This window comes from Nuphar pumila, chromosome 12 (genome assembly GCF_984573655.1).
Source record: "Nuphar pumila chromosome 12, dmNupPumi1.hap1.1, whole genome shotgun sequence".
NCBI lineage: Eukaryota > Viridiplantae > Streptophyta > Magnoliopsida > Nymphaeales > Nymphaeaceae > Nuphar > Nuphar pumila.
Window position 1 is genome coordinate 70,358,455 of NC_143260.1, and position 12,711 is coordinate 70,371,165.

Consider the following 12,711-nt stretch of genomic DNA (forward strand, 5'->3'; position numbering starts at 1 on the left):
GCTTTCCTTGTGACCGCAATTTCAAACTAGGCCATTTCATCATGAAGGACCCTCTTTTCAGGGAGAGTGTGATGGACTCGTTCCTTCATGACCAATTCACCGACCTCATCATTACCGGCCCCCTTTCCATAAGAGAAGCCTAATGTTAGGAAGTTTTGACGAAAGCTTAATTTCTCTTTGAAAGTTCATTTTGCAAACACCTCCTCTTCAGGGAAGAGAGGAGTAATTCCTATTTCCAATGTCTGAATCTTCTCCTTTGGGGAAAGGAGAAGAAATTTTTTGTCATGGATGCGTTGCGTTGTGCTTCAAATACTCGCTTCCACAAAGGATTTCAAGAAAATCTTGCCAATTTGTCATTAAATATTTGTTGATTTCAAAATCTTTATTGCACAAAAACATTACCTCAGAATACCTTCAGTATTACTTCCGAAAGGACAAAGCTTTCGCGAAAAAAGATTTAAAATTCAGAATCTTTCTATTGGCCGACCAATAGGATGAAGAATAAATCCTCGATATGGCCAGCAAAAGGAAATTCAATGTTGTTACAAAGCCATAAGTGATCGGTATTGATCGCAGTTAATGGCACATTTTTAAAGATCATTCTTGGAAAATAAAGCAGTCGAAATATCCTGGGTGGTACAGAAAAATCCATTAAATCCCTATATCTCCTCAATCACCTAAGCTGCAATTAAATATCTGCAAAAGGGATCTCTCAATTGTCGTCAAGATGAAGGCGAATTAGGTGAGTAGACCCCCGGGGCCAAAGAAGATTTGAATCATCTCCAAGATGACGGAGTTTGTGACGGATCCTTCCAGGGAAAGTTCAGAGCACCGTCAAGATGAAGGCGACTGCGATGAGCCTCTCGACAAACCCTAAATGATATTTAATTTCTGCTATCATCAAGAGATTTCCAACCAAAGAGCCAATAACCGTCAATATAATCCCTGAGAGAAAAGAAGGATCGGAACATCTCTGAGATGAAGGAGTTTGTGACGTACCCTTCTAAAAAAAAAAAGAGAGAGAAAAGTCAAGACATCTCCAAAATGAAGGATGATGTAATCTCCAAAAACCCAAGAGAGCTCTAATTCTGCCAAAAAAAAAATAGTAGGCAGAAAGATCGTCATGAGAAAGAATTCCAGGATATCAGACTGCCAAATCTGCCAAAGAATCCTCTTTAAATTTTGTGAAATTCTATTATCAATATTCTTTCACAAATTGCTTTCACAATACCAAGAATACTCTCTTTTCTGCTCATATCAGGGAAATTGATAGCTTCCTTGAAAGAAAGCCAATTGCAAGCAATTTGAATTTGAATCTTGATTTTACGAAGTTAAGCCCAATCGGAGATAATACTTCAGGTAGAAAAGAGGGAATATTTTCAAAGCAATGTGCATCACTTTCAATTATTTCGAATCAACAATAATTTTCAACATTTTGACAATATTTTCTAGCTATCCTGGCATGAAGCGAGAGCTTGAGGTTCATCTTTGGCGCATCCCGACATCAGTTGTTATCCCTTTTAAGGACTTGATAATGGGAGTTTTCAAGATTCCTTCCCTTCTGTTGGTATAATCTGAGCGCATGGGCTCTCAGATTCGCACACTTCCCTGTGTCCCCACTGTCCCACCATAGACAGTCCAATTTCGGCTTGAGGTTAAGCCACCAATTCCAGCAAAATGTCACCAATTTCAAAAGTTATTTAGTCTCAGCAATGAGGCGCCCAAAATCAAACCCCTTTTCAAGCTTTAGGGACCCCAATTTCATCCTTTTGCAAAACCCCTATCGGATTCATTGTGCGGAAATCCGAAGGTTCCATCATGGTTTCTTCCTTCGAGGATTCTATTCATTTTTCTGCCCAATCAGGATAAGGGTACAAACCTGAGCCTCCTTTGATGAGGTATTTCATTTTCTACCCAATCAGGATAAGGGTACAAACCTGAGCCTCCTTTGATGAGGCATTTCATTTTCGGCCCAATCAGGATAAGGGCACAAACCTGAGCCTCCTTTGATGAGGTATTTCATTTTTCTACCCAATCAGGATAAGGGTACAAACCTGAGCCTCCTTTGATGAGGTATTTCATTTTTCTGCCCAATCAGGATAAGGGTACAAACCTGAGCCTCCTTTGATGAGGTATTTCATTTTCTGCCCAATCCGGATAAGGGTACAAACCTGAGCCTCCTTTGATGAGGTATTTCATTTTCTACCCAATCAGGATAAGGGTACAAACCTGAGCCTCCTTTGATGAGGTATTTCATTTTTCCTCCCAATCAGGATAAGGGTACAAACCTGAGCCTCCTTTGATGAGGTATTTCATTCCCCGATCAGGTTGAGGGTTAAACCTGAGCTTCGTTTCTACACGAGGCATTTCCTGTCCCATCCAGGTTAAGGGCAAAACCTGAATCTCACTTCTTTTGAAGTAAAATTTTCTTCTTTATTCTTCATTTCATATCTACCATTTTCATCAGGGCTAATATTTTCATATCTAGTCAGATCCTTCTAACTGGGGCATTTTTATAGCCCAAATTTGGTGTGTTTTTCTTTGCCACAAAGCCCGTCTTCAAGCCGGCTTAGTAGCAAAGAGGGGCATCTGTAAACACCCCAAACTTTCCTCACTCATTCTCAAACAATCCTCCTCAGGCAATGCCAACTCTGTCAGGTCAGTGTAGGAGTCAAACCCCGAGTCAGTTTCAGAAAATCACCATTTTACCCATTTTCATTAGGAAAATTACCATTTTACCCCTAGGTCATCCCGGACCCCAGTTAGTCGGAGTCAACCAAGCTCATTGGTCAGTTCAAGACAGTTAGAATATCAGTCATCTCAAGCACATCTGAGCTCACAATGAACAGACCATTTTCATTTCTGACCATTCCTGCCAAAATGGGATCATTTCTTCAAAAATGAGCTCATTTCTCACTTGAATCCAAGCCAATTGTCTCTAAGTCAGTCATTCTCAGTCAGTCATGTTCCCCAGAGTCTAACTTGAGCTCACCAGGAGTTCAAGTGCTCCAGTTTCAGTTCAAAACCATTTCCAAGTGTCTAGGAGCCCATTTTAGAACATTTTAGCTCTTTCAGCTGAAATTGAGCTGAGTTCAGTCAATTGAGCTAGTGTTCAAGCTTTGATTTTAGTTCATATCAGTATTACTGACCTTTGTTCTAGCTCAAACCCAGTTCAGGTTCGTAATTCACTTCACTCTAGTGATCATTCCGTACCATTTCTCTAAAAATGGCAGCTTTTCTTGAAAATTCAGTCGGAAAGGTCAGTTGAGTCAGTGCCTGGTCTGTTCATTTGAGTTCTAAAACCCAGCTCAATCCAGTTCATTTCAGTTTAATCTAGCTCAAACCCTAATTTCTAGTGTCACTCTAGCTTGGCAGAGCTCGAAAATCATTTCTTCAACCATTTTTGCAAATTTTGTCAATTTTAATACTTTTTGAACTGATACAAGTGTCAATCGGGGTCTGACATCCAAAATTCTTCATTCAGAGTTAGCATTTCGCATAGCATTTCATGTCATTTCTCATCATTTCATATCATTTCTCAGCATTTCATAACATTTCATCACATTTCATTCCATTTTCGAAGTCCAGAACTCCAGTTTTATAAATTTCAATCCAGATCGAGTTTTAAAAGCTTTTAGAAATCAATTTGAAACCCTGGGTTTCCAAAATTGACATTTTTACCCCCGGGAGTCTAAATTTGGAAATATTTTCTCACAAGAAAAATAATCTGGATTTCTTTCAAAATCAAATTTTCAAATTCTACATTGGATTTGCTTTGCAATGGGGTATTGAACTTCAAAATCCAAGCTTGTTTCAAAAACTGCCAAAAATAGCTCGTTTCGGTTGGAAGCATTTTCTCGAGAAAAACAATATGGATTTCTTTCAAAATTACATTTTTAAATTCTACTCTGGATTTGCTTCGCAACGGGGTATTGAACTTCAAAATCCGAGCTCGTTTAAAAAACTGCCAAAAATAGCTCGTTTCGTCTAGAAACTTTCTAAAAAGACTATTTTACCCCTCTAATCGTCAAAATGAATTTCAAATGTGGAATTTGGACCCGCTTTGAGATGGCCCATTCATTTACTTTTCTATTTTATATAAAAAAAATGCTTCTTTTTATTTGTTTATTTTTGTTTTTATTGATTTTTATTTATTTTTTTATTTTTATTTTTTTAGAGAGGAGGTGGGACCCACAAGGTGGTCACCCAAGCCTCCAGCCCCACTTTCCATTTTCTCATTTTTTTCTTTCCCTTTTCCTTTTTCCCTCCTTTTCTTTCTTTCCTTTCTTTTTCCCTTTTCTTTCTTTTTCTTCTTCTTCCCTTCCCTTCCTTCCTTTCCCTTCTCCAGCCCATTCACGTACACTCTTTCCCTCTCTTTTCATTAACCCCTAAAAACCCTAAGTTGAGGCTGATTAAAGACCTAAGTTGGGTTTGGTTAAAAAAAAAGAGAAAAGGAAGCCACTTACGGCTCCTCTCCCATCTCACGCCTCTCTCCTATTCTCTCTCATATTCTCTCTCTTTACCTCCCTTCTTCTCTCCTTAGCTGCTACAGCCACAGCAGCCTTCCAACCTCTCTATAGCCACATCTTTGGATGCCCAGCCATCGAACAAAAGCTGCAGCCACCACTAGAACGGTTCAGCCATCTTCTTCCTTGCAGCCAGCAGCACCTCTTTGAAGCTCCATGCCCAGCAGCTCCAGATCATCTTCAACCTCCGACATCCTCTTTGCAGCTGCAGCAACATTCAGCCATCTTCTTCAAATACTCTAGCTTCAGCCAGCTCTCCATTCCAGCCACCATCCTTGCTGCAGCCCACCTCCAAGCTCCTTGCTCCAGCCAACAGCCACCAGCCAACGGCTTCTTCCACCGGTTCCACGCTCACTGCTCCAGCCAACAGCCACCAGCCAGTTCACCTCTTCTACACAGCACCCAACAGTGCTACCAGCAGCCGCCATCCACAGCCTTTCATTACAGCTACAGCAGCAAGCTATTACAGCAGCCTCTTTGACGCTGCAACCTCCTCCTTCAACCTTCAAACGACTGCAACCTTGTTCCAGCCTTCTTCACCGTGCAGTCTCCTCTATTCCCTTTTGTTTTCCCCAAGAGCTCCAACCATCTTTACTGGTGACATCACTTGTGGCAGCCAACCATCGTTCCACTCCTCCATTGCCGTAACTGCCCCTTAAGGTAAGACATTGTATGTCTTGTTGATCTTATTAAGTACCACATGTTGGGTTTCTTGGTTGATCGTCGAAATGAGACCCTTACATATGGCTTTCATGAAAATGATGAGGAATTTGGGGTTGAAATTATTGCAAGGTAAGGCTTTCTTTATGGTGTTAGAAGGTAGGAAACCTTAAGTTTCTATTTTTTTTTTTTACTTTTCATGACAAAGCATGCGTAAATGAGAGGGTTCATCTAGCCGATGGATTGAACCCCTCATTTCAATGGCTATATCAAATAAATATCTCACCTCTTTCCTTTGTTTTGATTTTATATAGTTTGTATAATTTAGGTATTGTTTTTTTTTTTTTTTAATTGATTTCATTAGATACATTTCACTTGTTTCATTAATGCATGTCCTATTAGTTTATACATTTTCCATTTAGCCGTCCAGTCTAGTCATCATTTTATGCTCAATTTTTTGTCGATAAATCTCAAAAATTTTGTTATGTCTGTCTCTGTTTGTCTATGATTGTATGTCAAAAATATGGATCAGTTAGGATTTTAGAACCTTGTTAAATAAATCGAAAACCAAACTGGATTTTGGACCCTCCAGAAATTTCAATTTCTGCTTTAGCAGAAAAGAACCTCCGGCACCACCCTCGTGGGAGATCCGGATTGTCCTCCAAAAATCACAGTGTATTCATAATCGAATCTACTGATGATCTGGAAATTTTGAAGTTTTTCCAATTAGTTTTGTCCTCTGTCAAAAATCAGATTTCCCAGCCGCCTGGGAAAATCTTGATTTTCCTTCGTCAGGGTATAGACAGACCCTAATGCACCGAGTCCACCCAATCCGTAGCTCATCTACAAAAACTTTCAACATGAAAGTTGTTCCTAACGTGTTTTACTGTCATTTTCCAAAATTTGGGGATTTTTTAAACTGTTTCAGTATTTTTCCCGAAATTTTATTTTCTGTCTGACAGATTCCAATATCCAGAAATTTCAGAGATTTGGGTCTCTGATAACAGTTTACCCTTTTTCAAACCGTAACCCGAATCCCAATGTTGTCAAAATATCAAATCTTAATCTGTTTGTCAGGGATATTTTCCCACAAATTCAGCCTTTTTCCCATCTGTGCTCTATTTTTCCCATGTTTTCTACCGAAACCTGTCTGTTTCTCCTAAATCCTAGATTCGCCGGATTCCGATCCGACTTGCCGGAGTGGCACAGCTCCGACCATAGGTCAAAACCAAAAAGTGTAAAAGGAAAAAATCCTTTCCTTACTGTCCTCTGTCATCCCATAAAATTTGGGAAATTTTTATTGAAGTTTGATATCCTAAATCCCCTTTAGAATCAATATTTTAGGCAAAAATCATAAAATTTAGGGTTTTTATTTGAATTTTCATATTTAAAAGTACAAAAAAAATTAGATTTTCGAGCTCCATTCTGTTTTTAGGGTTATTTTAGGTGTTCATGCCAAATTTGGTTTAATTCCAAGTTCATTTGCTCCATGTGTTGGTTTATCTTTAAATTCAGAAGCGAAAACCAGGCGAAAATCAGGTTAAATTTGATATTTTATGATATTTTCGCCATTTTAGGGTTTGTATCATGTACATAAGCATGTAGAATCATATTAGGGCTAATTTTAATCTCATTTGCATTTCATATTTTTCAATTTTGCAAAATTTATTTCAGAAAACCCTGGTTTCAAGGCCATAGTCTTGTTATCAGGGGTATTTTGGTCATTTTGACCTAAATTTTGAAATTTCAATTTCTAATTCTCCAAAATTTCATGCATATCATCATATTTTATCATATTAAGTTTGATTTATTTCATTTGATTTTCAAAATTCCAAAATTTAAAAAAATTCTTTCATAAAACCCTGATTTCAAGGTCATCAGGGGTATTTTGGTCATTTTGAACCCCAATTTCGAATTTTCAAGTTTATTTTCCAAATTTATTCATTATTTATTATGTTTATATCAAAGGGGGGTATGAATTTGGGTTTCTATCTGAATAATATCTGATAATTTCTCATATTTTCGGATAAATTCAGAATAACCTACATTTTTGTGCTAACCTTGTTTTCTAGTTTTGCAGGAACATTCAAGAAGAAGACTTAGATTTTTTTTTTTTTTTTATTTCAATTTAATGTAATCTCAAATGTAATAATTTGGAATAAGAGTTACTTTTCTGCTTAGAATAGGGCTGCATTGCATATAGTTTAATTTATGCAAATTTCGATATTTAATGTATGATTCATGTGCATTTATTTCAAATCCACTATGGTTTACACGAATGGCACGTGCACAAGCTTTTATGGAGTTTATAAACTCGGTGGGATTCGTATTTATGGCCATAGTCAGAATACGAAGAAAACCAAGATTTATGATCTTCGTATTAGCCACATTCAGCCTACACATTTAGGCTAACTTCAAAATGCACTGCATTTTTCAAAGTTTTAAAAGTATTTTCCAATTCCTCAATTGAAATTCTCTTTTAAACTCATATTCATTCATTCATATCATTCAAATTGCATTATTTTCAAATTCATTTTCCAATTTCAATTTTAGATAAATCAGTTTTCCCAAAAATTTCCAAGTTTCTCAGGATTGGATTTTCTCAGAATTCCAAATTTTCAAATGAGATTTCAAGGCATTTCCCAAGTTCAAATCAAGATTTTCCTATGTTTTCAAATTCTCAAATTTCAAAATCCCAAGTTTTCAGAAATCGATTTTCTCATATTTTCCAGTTTTCCTGAGAATTCATTTTCCATTTCAAAAGTCATTTTCCAATGAATTTCTTAGATTTTCTCAGAATTCTCAAATCCATTTTCTCAGAAAAGCAATTCCAAATTTCAAAATCGATTTTCCAAAGTTCAAGTTTTCCTGAGAAATCACTTTCCAATGCAAATTTCTGATTTTCAATGAACTTCAATGATTTTCCCAGGAATCCCAATTTCAAGTACTTTTCCAATCATTTTTCCAGCATATTTCAATTTTTCAAAGCAAACATCATGTTTCTCAAACTTGCATTATTTTCAAAATTTCATAGCACAAGCCTGATTCTTTGTGCATTCTAGGAAAAATAGAGCATAATTTAGATATTTGAGTCGAGTTAAAGCACATAATTGGTCCTTGGTTTAATTACCCCTGGTAAAGGCGCCAGGAACGGTTGAACCTCGTACCGACAGGCGGATCCCATTCCACGGAATTTTCCCGCAAATTTTCAAAACGGAGGCGAGTAAATTTTCAAAATCAATTTCAAAACTTTGGTCGAGTTTGACTCGCGAAATTCGTTTCTCTCTCGCAAGGGAGGGGAAAAATTTTGCGATGATAACAACCCCAATTCTTATTTTTTATATATATAAGATAGGGTATATGTCATATATAAAAATATATATATATATATATATATATATATATATATATATATATATATATATATATATATATATATATATACATGTACGTACAATGCATATATATATATATATACATGTATATATATATATATACATGGGCATATATACATGTGTATATCATTTTTGCTTTCTCCATCATGAACATCTTGGCATATGATCATTTTTACCATTAACATCCATATGATATGTGCAATTTTCTCCTATCTTCATATTAACCCAGTTGCTTTGCAGGGAATATGTGGAAAAGGTCATTATTTGGAACTGTAAATTTGATTCCATGTGTTGTAATAGTTAGATCTTAATGAGAATTTACATTTCTTGTTTTAGATAAAGAGAATGAGCATTATAAATATCATGGATTGCTTGTTTTCTTACTTTACCTTTATTTTTCAAAATCTCACATTGGTGAAACACGAATGGCACATGCACCATTTCGCAAAAGGTAAGTAATCCTAAGTTGATGATTTACATCAATGGCCATAGTCAGGATGTAAACAAGACTTAGGATTTTTATCTTTTATAAAATAACATTGGATCCGTTTTCAAAATTCATCATATTTTTCTTAAATATTTTCTTCTTTTATCAGAATTTAACTTAAAATTAACTCAAAATATATACCAATGGCCATAGTCAAGGTATATTGAGAGTTAATTTCATTTTAAATTCTATAAAAGCACCAAATGTATTTTATTCTTCTCTTGAATTTAAATATAGATTATTATATAATACATTCAATGACCATAGTCAAGGATGTATTATATCTTCAATCTTATTTTAATTCATTTAAAGAATGGAATAGCTTTTCAAAATCCAATTTTAAATTCTTTGAATTCATCCATCATTTAGGATAAAATTGCATCATATTTTCAAATTTTTTTTTTCAAAACTCCAAGTGATATAAATATCTTATTTAATCAATCTTCAATTCTTGTAAAATCCAATTCATCTTTTCATTTTTTTCAAATTCTATTTCATTTTTCAATCTCAAAGTTCAAATTTGACTTTGAGATTTCAAATTCATTCTATATTCAAAATTCCATTTCCAAAATCAAGTCAAATTTCAAAGTTCAATCTAAACTTTGAGATTTCTGATCCATCTTCTGATTCAAAATTTGAATTTGAAGTCCAATTTGACTTTGAAATTCATCTGTATATCCCAAAAATCCAAATTCTAAATCAAACTTCAAAGTTCAATTTAACTTTGAAGTCACTGTGATCATCGCAAAATTTTTCCTCTCTTTATGGTTTTATCTCTCTTCCTTCTCTTTTCCTTTCTAACTCCTATTTTCCTCCTTTTTGAAGGGAGAAAAAATAAAAGAAAGAAAAGAAAGAGAGAAGAGAAAAGAAAGTAAGAAAGAGAGAAGAGGAACTCTTTTGCGCGGTCTCACTTGACCTTGATTTGAAAAATATTTAGAAATTTAACTCGCCTCCGTTTTGAAAATTATTGCGAGAAAATGGAGAGACGGGATTCGCTCGTCGGTACGAGGTTCGACCGTTCCTGGCACCTTTACCAGGGGTAATCGAACCAAGGATCGAATCTATGCCTTTTGCTTTGCCTAAATATTATCTAAGAATTTATTCTAAATCTAAATGCACAAAGAATCATGCTTGAGCAATGCAAAGATGTATGCTATTTTGAAAAACATGTTCTTAATATTTCCAAGTGTTTTGAGATGAACTTGATAATGGAGTGAAGAAATGGTTGAATCTAACTTAGAACTTGAGATAGATCAGAGAAATTCTAAGTCTTTGAAGTAATTTAGAGTTGGAAGAATAAATCTTGATTTTGAAAAAAAAAATGATTTGAAATTTTGAAAATGAAAGGAGATGAAGTTTCAAAGTCGGAAATGGACTTTGATTTTGATCTTGAATTTAGAAAAAGAAGATGAAATTTTGAAGTGATCTTGAATTTAAGATTTGAAATCAGGATGGATTTGAGAAATCGAATGGTGTTTAAAGATAGAGATGAATTTAAGAAATTTAGATGTGATCTGAAAAATGGGATTGGATTTGAAATCTAAGATTGGAAATAGAATTGAATTCTGGATCCTAAGATGGATTTAGGATCTGAAGTCTGAGATCCAAAATGTGGTTGGATTCCGGACCCTAAAAGGGATTTGGATCTGAAGATGGGATCCAAAAAGTAGTATTGAATTCTGGATCCTAAAATGGAATTGGATCTGAAGTCTGAAATCCAATGTAGAATTGGATTCTGAACCCTAAGATGGAATTTGGATCGAAAGTCTGAGATCCAAAATGTGGTTGGATTCCGGACCCTAAAAGGGATTTGGATCTGAAGTCTGAGATCCAAAGTGGTTGGATTCCGGATCCTAAGGAAATTTTGGATCTGAAGTCTGAGATCCAAGGTGAAATTTGGATTCTTGATCCTAGAATAGATTTTGGGTTTTTGAAAGTCCAAATGAGACTTTTGAAAATGGATCTGGGTTTTGAAAACCCAGATTGAATTTAAAATTCAGGAAGGGTCAAGCTTTTGAGATTCATAATCAATCTCAAACTTTGATTTTGAATTTTGAAAATAAACTTGGTTTTGAAGATGAATCAAAAGTTTCAAAGTTAATTTAAACTTTGAAATTTCATTTAGATTTGGAATTCTGGATATACAAGTGAATTTCAAAGTCAATTTGGACTTTGAATTTGAAGTTAGAATTTGAATTTTGGATATAAACTGATTCTGAAGTTTCAAAGTCAAATGGGACCTTGAAATTGAATTCTTGAATCCTTTTGAGAAATAGAGTTGAATTTGAATTTATGAATAGGATTTGATCTGAGAAATGAAGGAAAGAATTACTTGGATTTATGAAAAAGAATTTTGAAAATATGATGCAATTCTATCCTAAATGATGAATGAATTTAAATTTTTGAAATTGGATTTTAAAAAGCTACTTCATTCTTTAAATGAATTAAAATAAGATTGAAGATATAATACATCCTTGACTATGGTCATTGAATGTATTATATAATAATCTATATTTAAATTCAAGAGAAGAATAAAATACATTTGGTGCTTTTATAGAATTTAAAATGAAATTAACTCTCAATATACCCTGACTATGGCCATTGGTATATATATTAAATTAATTTTAAATTAAATTCTGATAAAAGAGAAAATTATTTTGAGGAAAATATGATGATCTTTGAAAAGGATCCAGTGTAGATCCAGTGTTATTTTATAAAAGATAAAAATCCTAAGTCTTGTTTATATCCTGACTATGGCCATTGATGTAAATCATCGACTTAGGATTAATTACCTCTTACGAAATGGTGCATGTGCCATTCGTGTTGCCATTTGTGAAAATTTGAGAAATAAAGGCAAAATGCATGAAAAACAAGCAATTCATGATATTTACAATGCACATTCATTTTAATCTAAAACAAGAAATGTAAGTTCTCATTACAATCATATAAAGTTGAATGTACAATTTTAAGTAATGAGGTTTTCCACATATTCCCTGCAAAACACTTGGTTAGTATGAAAGCAGAAAGGAAATTGCACACATCACATTGATTTTCTGTTTAGGCAAGTGATGAGACATTCATATACCTACTTGGTGCTTAATATCCAATGAAACTGCATTGATGATCCAAAGAAGGGTGATTATTAATGTGTTCATACATGTATGTACACATGCATAGGTATATATATATATATATATATATATATATATATATATATATATATATATATATATATATATATATATCTATACATATGCATGCATATATACCCATATATGTGTATACATAGACATAACATGGTGTGATCGTCGCAAAATTTTTTCCCCGTCTTCCCTTCCTTGCGGAAGAGAGAAAGAGGAAACGCTTTCGCGCTTCAAACTTGACCGGATTTTGGAAATTGCTTTTGAAATACTCGCCTCCGTTTTGAAAATTGCGGGAAAATCCATGGGATGGGGCTCGACCTGTCGGTACGAGGTTCGACCGTTCCGGCCGTCTTTAACAGGGGTAATCGAACCAAGGACCAAAACTATGCTTGACTTAGTTAAATTATCGAAGTTATGTTCTATCCTAAATGCACAGAGAATTCAGGCATGTGCTATGAGATTTTGGAAAATGCAAGTTGGGAAAACATGATGTATGCTTG

The 12,711-nt window shown here is 34.7% G+C and overlaps 1 long non-coding RNA gene across 1 annotated transcript; it reads right to left on the minus strand.

The window, feature by feature from the left end:
- Positions 1-4,518: 4,518 nt before the first annotated feature.
- On the minus strand, positions 4,519-4,927 carry LOC149821013 (uncharacterized). The gene is made up of 2 exons (XR_016426428.1): positions 4,669-4,927; positions 4,519-4,570 (listed from the first exon to the last, which is right to left on the minus strand). It is a non-coding gene; the product is annotated as an uncharacterized LOC149821013 (long non-coding RNA).
- Between the last annotated feature and the right edge of the window lie 7,784 nt (positions 4,928-12,711).